At 43.4% G+C, this 12214-nt stretch overlaps 1 protein-coding gene across 1 annotated transcript in view; it reads right to left on the bottom strand.

The window, feature by feature from the left end:
• The window catches only part of LOC104315781 (opsin-5-like), a 38014-nt gene extending 31084 nt beyond the window's left edge, over positions 1-6930 (bottom strand). Inside the window, exon 1 of the mRNA XM_009915908.2 lies at positions 6175-6930. The gene's annotated coding sequence lies outside the window, so the exon portion shown is untranslated. The remainder of the gene's footprint in view (positions 1-6174) is intronic.
• Between the last annotated feature and the right edge of the window lie 5284 nt (positions 6931-12214).

Below are 12214 nucleotides of genomic sequence, written 5' to 3'. Positions count from 1 at the left end.
ATTTCAGGTGCACACCGTGCTTCATCACATCAGACTGCTGTTTTTGTGCTAACAGTGACAGAAATCAGTCAAATCGCAATGTCTCATATTTCTCCCATAAGAGAGAATCAGAGAGCTTTTGGAACATCAACTTTTTGGATGTCGATACTAGGAAAATACTTTATGCCTACCTATCACGGAAGATCTGCCCAACCAACCTAATGTGACAACACCTAGCAACATTAGAAGGGCATGGGTAAGAGAAAAGCTACATTCAGAGGTATGTGGTCCTGGTCTCAGGCTAAACCCCCTGCTGAGCGGTGAAACCTAAATTTTTTATTAAAGCCCTGGTTAGGTGCTTCTATTTCCGTTCCATCTCAAAAGTATGCAGTAAAACTTGTTACTGAGTTTTGAAACAATGCAGTAATTATAAAAAATGGGACAATAATAAATTCACAAGTGGTTATGTGAGCACCTGCAGCTACATTAGTAAGCAGAGCAGACCTAGAGCAGATCTGTAGAGCAAAACAGTTGCTGTTGAAGACCTCCCTTTTTCCAAGGCTGTACACTTTTTGAGCACTAGTGCTCAAGAAAAAAAAGGAAAAAAAAAAAAGAAAAAAAGCAAATATATGAAAATAACAAAAAAGTGAAAGATAAGAGAAACCTGTTTTGTGATTGAGTCCTTGATTCTGATTAATAAGCATAGATTAAAACCCAAGCTCTCAAAAGATGTTTTGCAACATGAGTGATTCATCTAGCGTGGTAAGCACACTTGGACAAGCACTGGAAAATAAACCAGTTAGTTATCAAGGACTGGTTTCTTCTTGCTCCCCGACAAGACCAAAGAACTCCACTTTGCAGTAGGTCTCCAATGACCAAAGCGTGAGAACAGAGAGCACTACACGGCAGCGTACCATCTAGCTCATCGACAGACCATCTTTCCAACACATCCCGTGCTGAAAGGCCCCCAGTGCCTGTGGAAACCAATCTGCTGCTTCCTATTAGAAATGGACTCATGCTTATTCCTGTGCTGCAGACATTCATATTTAATACAAACAATTCAACTTTTAAATAATATATTCTTTAAAATGGAACTGTTCCACTATAGCCAACCTCAGGAGAACCAAAATCCTGACTCAGACACTATAAAACGGCAATATCAAGCCTCAAAACTTCTGAGACTAAAAAATAAAAGCGATTTGAGGATTTTTGCTTGGCTTAATCAATGCAGTTTTGCCAGCTCTACAACAGTTTTGCTCCCCGCTCTCTCCTCATCTGCCGCTGGGGTGTTTCACCATGTCCTTTGCAGCTCAGCCAGGTTCTTCTTACCCTGAGGAAGGCAAGGACAAGCCACCCCACCTCCTTCAGGAAAGACACAAACTGCAGAATAGCAGCAACCTTCCTGATCCCTTCCTCCTATAGGGAGGACACTGAAGGAAGGGTGAGAAAAATCTCGGTTGTTCCTGCAGAGCATTGACTACCTGACGTTTTTCCTAAGGTTTGGACAAATCCAGGGAATTTTCAATGGGGTTGCCAAAAGCAGGACTTTTTACAGGAGGTGAGTGACAGCAACCAGCATGGACCTGACTGTTACCTATCATTTATGGGGCACTGACATTCGGTTTCAGGGTTTTGTAGACCCTTCAGTGGCTGGCACACTGCAGACACAGCACGAGACTTTCCACACCCCAAGCAAAGTCCAGCCTGCGAGCTTAAGGTCACATCTGCCTCTGCAACATCATCTGGAAAAGACAGGAGCTTCATGGTAACTGCTACCTCAGCAGCTGTAAACCACTGACGCGGTCTGTCCAGCCTGTGGTTTTGTCCATTTCTATTTCATCACACCCCATGACTTTGCCACTGTCCATCTTCTCCATCCTAGTCCATGATGTTTTCCCATCTTCTGAAGGAGATTCTTACAGTCCCCTGCCCTCCCAAGGGAGCAGAAATGTCTGGAGGATCAAACACAGAGCAACGCCCTGGGTCCTGCAGAGTCTCATCCCTTCTTCTCCTTGATGGGCAGTTTTCAGCAAATTGCTAAACCTCTTCCCCCAGAAGGAAAACAGAGTGAATTTCTATCTATGGCAGAGGTGGGCCAATGGACTAATGTGAGCTGGTGTAATGGCTCTCAAGTCAGTGATATGAGCAAGAATAATGTGTTCTGCTGTTTTGGAAAATTATTATAAACCACAAGCTGTCCTAAGAGATGTAAAGGCATGCAATGCTTTTATGAAGTAAGAATGAACTTATTAGCTCCAGTAACAACAGACTGTGATTTTGCAGGTGATGTCATACTCAGAGACCTGAAGCTGTTTTTTTCCCCAGGACAGCATCTTTGGAAGACAACTGATCTATTTACAATAAAGAGATCAAAGCTGAAATTTCAGATTCATCTCAGCAGCCTATTATATTTTCAATGTTTGATGTGAAAAATCACAAGCATTACGTTTTCAAAGCGCTGCATTTTTACAGTTAGTCCTCAATATCCAAAGGGCACATAACAACATCCACAAGCCTGAATTCATCTGAATTTTACAATTTATTTGTGGGTTTGTTTTCCTATAGCTCAACAAAACAACAAATAATGCTCTTTGTGGTGTAATGCCTGCTAATATCCCTGACAGCAGCCAGATATATGTTTGTGTCCAGGAGCAGAATCTGAAGGTGCTGGGGCATGCAAATCATTGGAAATTTCCTTCTGAAAACAGCAGTATATTTGAGCAAGATGGGTAAAGAAGCAGCCTTCACAAGAGTGCCCTCTGATTAGGAACATAAAACTCTTAACTGTTCACTCTGGCTGCTAATAAAACCCTTTGCATGTGGTTTCCAGGAGGCCAGAACCACGATACTCAATGATAATTTTGGAAGATTGGGTGGTATTTTCAAGAGAGCTAACCGAGCGGTGATTGGGGCTTTACACCCTGCAGAAGGCAGATACTGAGAAATGAAATCGTGGCATACAATCATTACAACCCTTATGACTGAAAAACAGGCTGGAGAGGACATCAGGCAAACACGTACTCCTTATCTGATTTCATAGCAGGATAAATTCTGGTTATGTTGTTACAGATGATTGTCCAGCTTGTTCTTAGCAATGGAAATTTCACAGCCTCCCTAGGTAATTTTTTTCCTGAGGTTAATTAAAATTCTCAAAGAGAGAAACTTGAGACCGCTCACTTCTTAAACAACTCACATCATTAGATCAGAGAGACTCAGTTCCCCCCCAAATCCTTAATATCTGATATAGGTAGATCCTTTTGGGGAGGAATAATATTAGAGATTAATTTCAGTATTTTAGAAGTGTAATTAGTGTAGATTCAATAATCTGCTGAATTCAGCCTTGATAAAAGACTTGTTAATGCAAAATGGATTACGAGCAGGGTCATGCACAAGGAAGGACAGTTCAAGTGCCTTGAGCAGGTAACACACATATGGAGAAGTGCACTTGTATGTTGACTAGTGTCACTGCTTTGGCAAGAATTGGGCATCAACTGTGCTTTTTAGGGACTCCAAAAAAATTGAAAGTCTTCATGATAATTATACCACAAAATATATATTAATTGCAAGAGATAGAGGTGCAGGAAGGCGAGATGAAAGCAATAAGAGAAATTCAGAAGAACCTGAATTCAAACTCAAGCACTATTTTATCCGGAGAATAGAGGGTGTTTAAGAAGCACTGAGAGAAACTCAGTTTGGGAACAAAATTTAAAATTAAGAGCCATGTAAATATTTGATAAACAACACTACATATTTCCTCCTGCTTGGCTTTTAGTTCATGAAATCGACCTAACTGCAAAGCATTGTACACACCAACACCGCGACACCGTGTTACGCGGCGCCTTGCGCCTGAGCCAGTGCCCACAGCAGGGACACTTCCAGCGCTTTCGCCAAGGGGCACGGGAAGGCAGCACCCAAAACGCATTCACGGCTTGCCCAAGAAGAAGAACACATTATACCAGCGGCCCTGCTTAGATTAAAAAGTTAATCGCCAGATTCGAGCCCTCATTGCAAAGTTCCTCAACTTCAAGAGCCAGCATATTAGGAGGAAGAGTTCTGTGTTCCCACTGTATCCTCAGGGAGCCCTCTGGCACACCAGCATTTCCTTGCATCCATGTTTGAGTTCACCCTGCTTATGAATTTCAGGGCACACACCCCTGCTCTTGTCTGGGGCAGGCAGGACTATATTTTCTTGCAATAGTTTTCCTGGGAGTCCTGATGGGGAGCAGATCTTCAGCTGTGTGAACCTGCTGCAGCGGAGTAATGGTGACTTACATGTGCCAAATATCTGGCTCTACCCCCCTCCTAATCTTGCAGAGAAAATTTGGGTGTCTATAGACCTTAGCCAAAACAAACCAAAAGAAAACAGAGCAGACATTTCACAGGATCTGAAGAGGCTGCAAAGGTTTTATTGAATATTCCTATGGTATCTACAGCACAGCAGTGCTAAAGCAGGTTTCACACTACTGCTTTGCTGAGGTTGACTTGTGAAAAAAGCATGTGCCACTCAGATACAGGAGCTACAGAATCAGCAGAGACTGTCTAGATGAAAAGGAAAAGTAGTCACAGTCAAGGTATGGTTTAGAGCGGACAAAAATGGGGCTAAGTAACCCAGCAAGTACAATTTTAACCAAGAAAACAGTACCCCGATAGTAGCACCACAGGAGAACAAGCAACAAGGAAAAGCTATGAAAACAAGACCAGCTAAAGAAGAACAGAAAGGCAATGCCAACTCACAAGATACAGCACCTGCAATTTTGGTTTAGGCTCCTGGAACACTTTTAGGTGGAGGTTTCCTATTGCAGAGGAAATCCTTTTCCTCTGCTTTGACATCGCTGTCCATTTGTCCATTAAACAAGTGTCCTGGAGATACACAAAAGCCTGATCCTGTCCGGAGGAGAAACAAGTGGCTTCCTGGGAGACCAGCAAATGAAATCTCATCCATTCCTTTCTCATGTAAAACAATAAGGCCCGGAGTAAATACACACATAACAATTTTCCAGCTCATAAACTTAATTAGAGTGGCTTAGTGATTTACGTGCAATCATATAGCGAGTCAGAGGCTGGGAATGTAACTTGGAAACGCTGACTACCTTTCCCTCACTCTCTCTGCTGGATCTCCTCCTATTACAGGCTGAGACTGATATTAAAATTGTCTTTTTGCTCCTGTTTACTACCGAAGCAGTAGTTCAGCACCGCAAACTTTGGTGCAGCCAGGCACGCAGAGAGGGTGCCTGCATCCACCTCAGCAAAGAAACACTCTCCAGCTGCATGCAGACACTGGGATTTGCTGATGCCTGACACTCAGATGAGTACTTCAGTGCTAATTTGCAATTAAATGTAGTTTAGAGTTCTGCTAAATACAAAGAGCTGTTTTTTCTTTGGTGTAAAGTGCCATCACAACACTCTGCGGACTTACAGTTTTCCAACTCCAGGCAATTGCCTTCTATGAACAAGCAAAGCTGTAACGAAGGGACATGAACACCGTTTCTGCACATACTTTCTCTCTTATTGTAAGGGAATGTTTTGGGACATTCATTTTAATTTCTTACTTTGAATTTATCCAATAATCAGTATCAAATCAAATCAACCAATATGTTAGGCTCCTGATATTGCCCAAAGAAACAATCAGTTCTCTTCTGAACTCATCCCAAAATAAAGGTAATGCCAGATTTGTATAGACCTCCAAAACAACTGAAGAAAACACCAGTCCAAAAAGGACAGTATTTATCAAAATGCCATTACACTGCCCAGGCATGTTACACCGTGAAATTATCCCTGATTATATCACACACATATCATATGCCTAGAGACCCCAATGCCATCAGAAGGGGTGGAGGAGAAAAAGAAATAAAGGACACTGTGCAAACATTAAATATCAAAACTTTTCAGAAAATTTTGCTGACTTTCTCAGATACCTTTCAGAAGGCTACACCCTAAAATCTTTATTTCTATGACGAAATATTTTATTCTACAGGAAAGAGAAGAAAAGTAGAATGGCAATCAAGAGGTTTCTATGTGAAACTAAGTATTAGTGAAGCTAATATGAAGATGGACCTAAACTAAGAATACAGTGAAAATACGTAGTGTAAGACCCTAGATGTGCATGTATGCATGTAATTTTGCACCTGCATTTTTTGCATGTACACACCTATACTTTCAGCATCTTACAAGAACAGGAGGAGAAATAGGACATACCTTATTCATGAACTCCGTATAAAGCATCCCCCCTAGAGCTCCCCAGCTGCTTTTATTTCAATGTCCAGACTGGAGCGATCTGTAAAAGCATAAATCCAGAGTGCTGGTGTTTCAAGTTTTCGGACTGAAGAGGGAGAAGGGAAAGTCACGCCGTTCCTCAGTAAAAGGCAATCTCTCTCCCCTCCTTCCCGACTCGGGCTCCCAGCCTCTGGATGCTGTGCTGTTCCTCCCTCTCTCCCTCTTCCCAGCAGCGCTGCTGTCGATCATCCACTTTACCCCACCAAAATCACTCTCCAGAGCATCTTCCCCTACGGCCGTGCTGGCCAGCTTTCCCAAGCAGCAGTGACACCTTGGAGAGAGACCCCGGGAGCGTACCTCTGGGGAGGAAGGGGCGTAAAGCCAGACTCAGCCAAATTCTGCCAAACCCCATGTCACATGCTGCTGGATCCCTCCTGCCAGCACAGCTGTAATCCTGTTTATCGCCCGCGCCACAAAACAGAGAATGCTTTTAAACTTGAAGGCTTACGTGGTTTTTCTCATCAAGTGAGTCTTACTCTCTGGTAAGAGAGGAAAAAAAGCTGCAGTCTTAAAAGGTGCTTTCACAGCGTTAATAAAAGCATCTTTTGGTATTGTATTTCACTCATGTTCACCAGCACCACCAGCCACTTATAAAATTGGCTTGGATAGCAATAAGACATATGTAAACCATCATCACCACCCTGAACTCAGTAAATTTTTACATCAACTAAAGACCTGACTTTCACTCCCCACTGCAGTAAAATAAAATTCAAAGCCTGCAAAAGAAGTTTACAAAGGTGAAATGCAGGAATCGGTCCCCGGTTTTTCCTTGCCAAGGCAGATTTCTTGAGTCTGTACATCTCTGCCCCACAGAATCAGTTTGCTTTCATCAGCTGCCTGGTCAAGAAGCACTTTCCTGGTTAACACAGCAAAATTAATCTGATCCTGGATATGGAAAGAATATTGCAGGGAAAATTTTTAGCTGCTTTATAACCGGAGACTAACCCTGTCACATTTCTGCCAGGGGCTAGGAATTAAGAGGCTGCAGAAGTCACTGAAAGATTTTAATAAATAACAACTTCACATGACATTTTAATACCAAAGATCAATACAGACTATGACACTTTTTTTGCTTCATTTAAAAAAAGATCATCATGAATTTTATCGGTGTCTTTCTATGCTTGCCAAGAGGTGAAAGGATTATATTCTACAAGTAAAAGAGAAAAAAGGATTTTATCCTACAATGGTAAAAGATAAGAGGAAGCAAATGATTTCCAGAAATATGAAGATTCTTCTGAGCCAAGGCAGAGTCTTACAGTAAGGCTGGATATCACTCTCTGATGGTTACATAAAAAAGAAAAGCAGCATGTTTTCTCCCTTCCTAATGAAGAGATTGGGAGTAGCTCAGTTTTCCATTACAGACTGGCCCCAGTTAGTTCACCTGGAGTGCAGCCTTCCTTGGCACTCACACAGATCCTTCAGCCCATAAGCACAGCACATAAAGGGAGGAATCATGAAACTCCAGAGAGTAACTTTCTAACTGACCCAAAATCCAGGCCACACCATCAAAAACCTTGCATGGCAAGCGACCTCAGGACAGATCACTACAGAGTTATCAGGAACACAGTGTTTTATGCTCAATTGACTTGAAGCTGCTTTGCAGAAAATGCTCATCGTTAATGCCATGTTTTATTTACAGGGTGAAGGATCAGGGCAGAGAAAGATGAAAAGCACACGGTTTTCCAAATAGAAAATTCACTCCAAGTAAGATTTTCAGTCTTCCAAACTGTCAGTGTGTGCCAGAACTGTTGTAGGCATCAGGAAATCTCTTCAGATGCAAAGCTCCAGAAGCTCCAGCCCCTCCAAAATCACTCCTGCACTGCTACCCTACAAGCCTCAAGAGGAGACCAAGGTCAGTGGCTGCTCCATAGGTGATAAGTCCCGAAAAAAAAGCTACATGGTGTCCCTCCTCTCCTCACCTCCACTTTTTTGACATCAACATGGAGAACAGTGGTAAACAGCAGCACTTAGTGAGGGTTAAGAGAGGAGTATAACAAAAGAGGGTCAGGACTTGGAAAGGGCGAAGAAGAATGGGTGAAAAGGAGGAAAAGGGAAAGATGGGTGTCATTTATAGTATCACTGAAAGCCTTTGGCACTGGGAGAGAATAGCAGCATGGGTCTCCTCCAAAGCAGTAACCAAAGAACTGGACTTTCAAGGCTTCCACTGATGACCTATACCATCATTTTTTAAGGAAGATTTTGATATTTGCTATGGAATCAAACACCGGTAGATGTAAAGTATAAATTGAAGCCTTTCTGGGGCATGTCACTTATCTCCAGGAAAGAGTTTGCTTTCCCTAGTTGCAGAAATCATGGCAAACAACTTATGAAAGGCAGCAGTGGAAGAAAATTGAGCTTATTCCTCAATTTATTGCAGGTGGTGTTGGTGATATGAAGTTGTCATTGTTAGTAACAGACCACTGACCTCAAGTCCTCCTCTTAGCCCTCATCTTAACTGGTCTTGACTTGCTTTGCTTGCTCTAGCAGCAAAGTAGTCAGGTAACCAAACTCTTAACAGTAAAAGAAAATGGTCAGATGTTTATCTTTTTAAACACAGTCCTTGTTCAGTAGCTTTAAACCTTGAACTTGCTCATATTTAGTAAGATTTAGTCATTTTGTTTATGGCAAAAGTCCAGAAAAAAACCACATGTGAGTGAAAATCCTAGCATAGTATAGGATCATAGATCTCTGGGAAAGAAGCTCACTAACAAACAGTATAAAAATATCCCCAAGCTAACCACAAAACTGAAGCATATCAGAAGAAATTATTGCCATCAACGGCGACGCTGGCAACTTGGGGCACTGACATTTTGTCGTGACAGCCCTCAGCCAGCACCCACAGGAAATCACAGGCAACCTCAAGGGTGGGAAAGTAGCTGGGAGAGGAGGGACAGCAAGAAGATGGTGTAGCCAGGATATTGCTATTAATTACATTAGTAATTTCACACCTTTTATTGTAATTAAACAATTTGGATTATTGATGCATGGGTGTAATTTTAATTGGACTAGTAGCAGCTTTTGCCTTCTTTTAATTGGACTAGCAATCAGTTCTTGTATGTCTCTAATAAGGTCCATAACAAGATTTTGACTATGCCAGGCCAGGCTGAGGATGTGGTACCAACATAAATGCTGTGAACTTCTTGATGAACTAGCATGTGGGGGTTAGTGAAGATGTGAAACTTAGAAGATTCAAGTTGTGGAACATTTTTTCAGGAACTTTGGGGAAAAAAAGCCACAGTTTGGAAAATGTTCCAGTGGTTGAAGAGAACCAAGAGGCTGCTGCTCTTCCAAGCTTGGATGAATCGAAGTGGTATGTACCTTTCATGTCAAGACTGTCATAAACAGAGCAATGAAAGCCGATAGTGAACATGCTTGCAAGAACCCAAACCTGAATATTTGATTAGGGATTTTTTTAGAAAAAAAGGTACAGAAGAAAAAAAGGTACAGGGGAAAAAAGCTTTCTATTAATTCTATTAATTCATCGATTTTTTTCTATTTCTAAAGCAGCCTTTTAACAAATTACTGATTTAATACAAAAGCCAAAAAAAAACCCAACCCAAAATCAACACATCAGAAAGGCAGTACTTCAGTTTTGGAACACCACAGCACTGTAACCTATCTTTTCAACAAACATAAGGCATAATAAAGCTCCATGTTATCTGCATCATTTGCACCACTATGCAGTGTTCTTAGTGCAGCAGGTAGAACATGGGTCCAAAGTAAACATAGTCATGGGCCAATTGCAGGTTGTCTTAAATGTTCAGCATGTTCATTCACATGGTTATAAAAGAAATTCGTGGCTTGATGCTTAATATCACACTGATCAACTGAAATAAGACCTAAGTAACTCTCTGCTCTGCTTATTCAGTTTCAGCTTGGCTACGCACAATGGCTTGAAAGATGGGAATTTGAGTGCAAGAGCCTCATCCATCAGGATACGTCCACTCAAATTACTCCTATGGCACTCACACTCTCTCATTAAGAAATAGATGCCAGGACTCATTAAAGGGCAAGGCTGTGCGAAACTCCAAGTAATACATCATGATATGTGGCAGAACGAATTAATACAATGCCAGTGCAAAGCTTAAGGCGCAGAAGAGCTCGGTGGTGGTGGGTGCCATCCCCTCTTGGGGCCTCATCGTCTAGCTGCCAAAACATGTTAACTGAGTCATTGACTTTGCTAAATCTACTAGCACCATTCTGGATGATATTTTAAATATTAATGCTGGACAGGATTTGCCAAGTGGAGCAATTGTGCACATGCCCAGACCTTCTCTGTTGGCATGTTATGAATTAGTCACCTGCAAGTTCTTGAGAAGTTACAAGGCAACTGGAAGCATGAAAACTCCAGAGTGTTTTGTTCATCAAAACACAGCTCTCTCCTCTACAGATTGTAGGTAGCTGCTTACAGTACCGTTCCTTTTGGACAGATAACTTGAATCAGGTAGGAAGGTAAGATATTTCCCTTTTCTTCTGCCCCCTCAAGAAAAAAAAAAAAATCATTCTTCTTAGCATGTTATCCTCAAGAGAAATAGAATCTTTTCTATGTGAAAATAAATCCTTGTATGGGTGTATTGGGTTTGCGTGGCAAGGTTTTGGTAGCGGGGGGCTGCAGGGGTGGCTTCTGTGAGAAGCTGCTAGAAGCTTCCCCCATGTCCGACAGAGCCAATGCCAGCCGGCTCCAAGATGGACCTGCCGCCGGCCAAGTGGCAGTGGTAGTGCCTCTGGGAGAATGTATTTAAGAAACAGAAAAAATGTTGCTGTGCAACAGCAACTGCAACTGGAGAGAGGGGAGTCAGAACAAGTGAGAGCACCAGCCCTGCAGACCCCCAGGTCGGTGCAGAAGGAGGGGAGGAGATGCTCCAGGCGCCAGAGCAGAGATTCCCCTGCAGCCCGTGGGGAAGACCATGGTGAGGCAGGCTGTCCCCCTGCAGCCCAGGGAGGTCCACGGGGGAGCAGATCTCCACCTGCAGCCTGGGGAGGACCCCACGCTGGAGCAGGGGGATCCCCAAAGGAGGCTGTGACCCCGTGGGAAGCCCGCGCTGGAGCAGGCTCCTGGCAGGACCTGCAGATCTGTGGAGAGAGGAGCCCATGCTGGAGCAGGTTTTCTGGCAGGACTTGTGACCCCTCGGGGGACCCACGCTGGAGCAGGCTGTGCCTGGAGGACTGCAGCCCATGGGAAGGGACCCACGCTGGAGCAGTTCATGAAGAACTGCAGCCTGTGGGAAGGACTCACGTTGGAGAAGTTCATGGAGGACTGTCTCCCGTGGAAGGGACCCCACGCTGGAGCAGGGGAAGAGTGAGGAGTCCTCCCCCTGAGGAGGAAGGAGCAGCAGAGACAACATGTGATGAACTGACCACAACCCCCATTCCCCACCCCACTGAGCTGCTGGAGGGGAGGAGGGAGAGAAAACCTGGAGTAAAGTTAAGCCTGGGAAGAAGGGAGGGGTGGAGGGGGAAGGTGTTTTAAGATTTGGTTTTATTTCTTATTATCCTACTCCGATTTGATTGGTAATAAATTAAGCTAATTTCCCCAAGCTGAGTCTGTTTTGCTTGTGATGGTAACTGGTGAGCGATCTCCCTGTCCTTATCTTGACCCATGAGCCTTTCATGATATTTTCTCTCCCCTGTCCAGCTGAGGAGGGGCAGTGATAGAGCGGCTTTGGTGGGCACCTGGCATCCAGCCAGGGTCAACCCACCACAATGGTCATATGAGTTTCTCTTACCTTGTGCAAGAGGCTATCTCCACTGCTCCACCAGCAAGTGGACCTTCAGGGCCATGTGTTCCACCATATCTAGCTATCGAGAATTCCTCAAGGCCCCTCTCTTCTCTTGTTTTGTGCCTATCATCTTTGTCCTCATCCTGTTACAGATAACCCTCTTCAACGTTTTCTCTTGCTCTAAGCCCTCCCCCTTTCTTGACTCTCAATTCCTTTCAACCTTGCACCTAGAACAACATTTC

The sequence above is a fragment of the Haliaeetus albicilla genome, chromosome 18 (assembly GCF_947461875.1).
Source record: "Haliaeetus albicilla chromosome 18, bHalAlb1.1, whole genome shotgun sequence".
Lineage (NCBI taxonomy): Eukaryota > Metazoa > Chordata > Aves > Accipitriformes > Accipitridae > Haliaeetus > Haliaeetus albicilla.
Note: the sequence above shows the minus strand (reverse complement) of the source record. Positions and strands in the feature narration are given on the sequence as shown.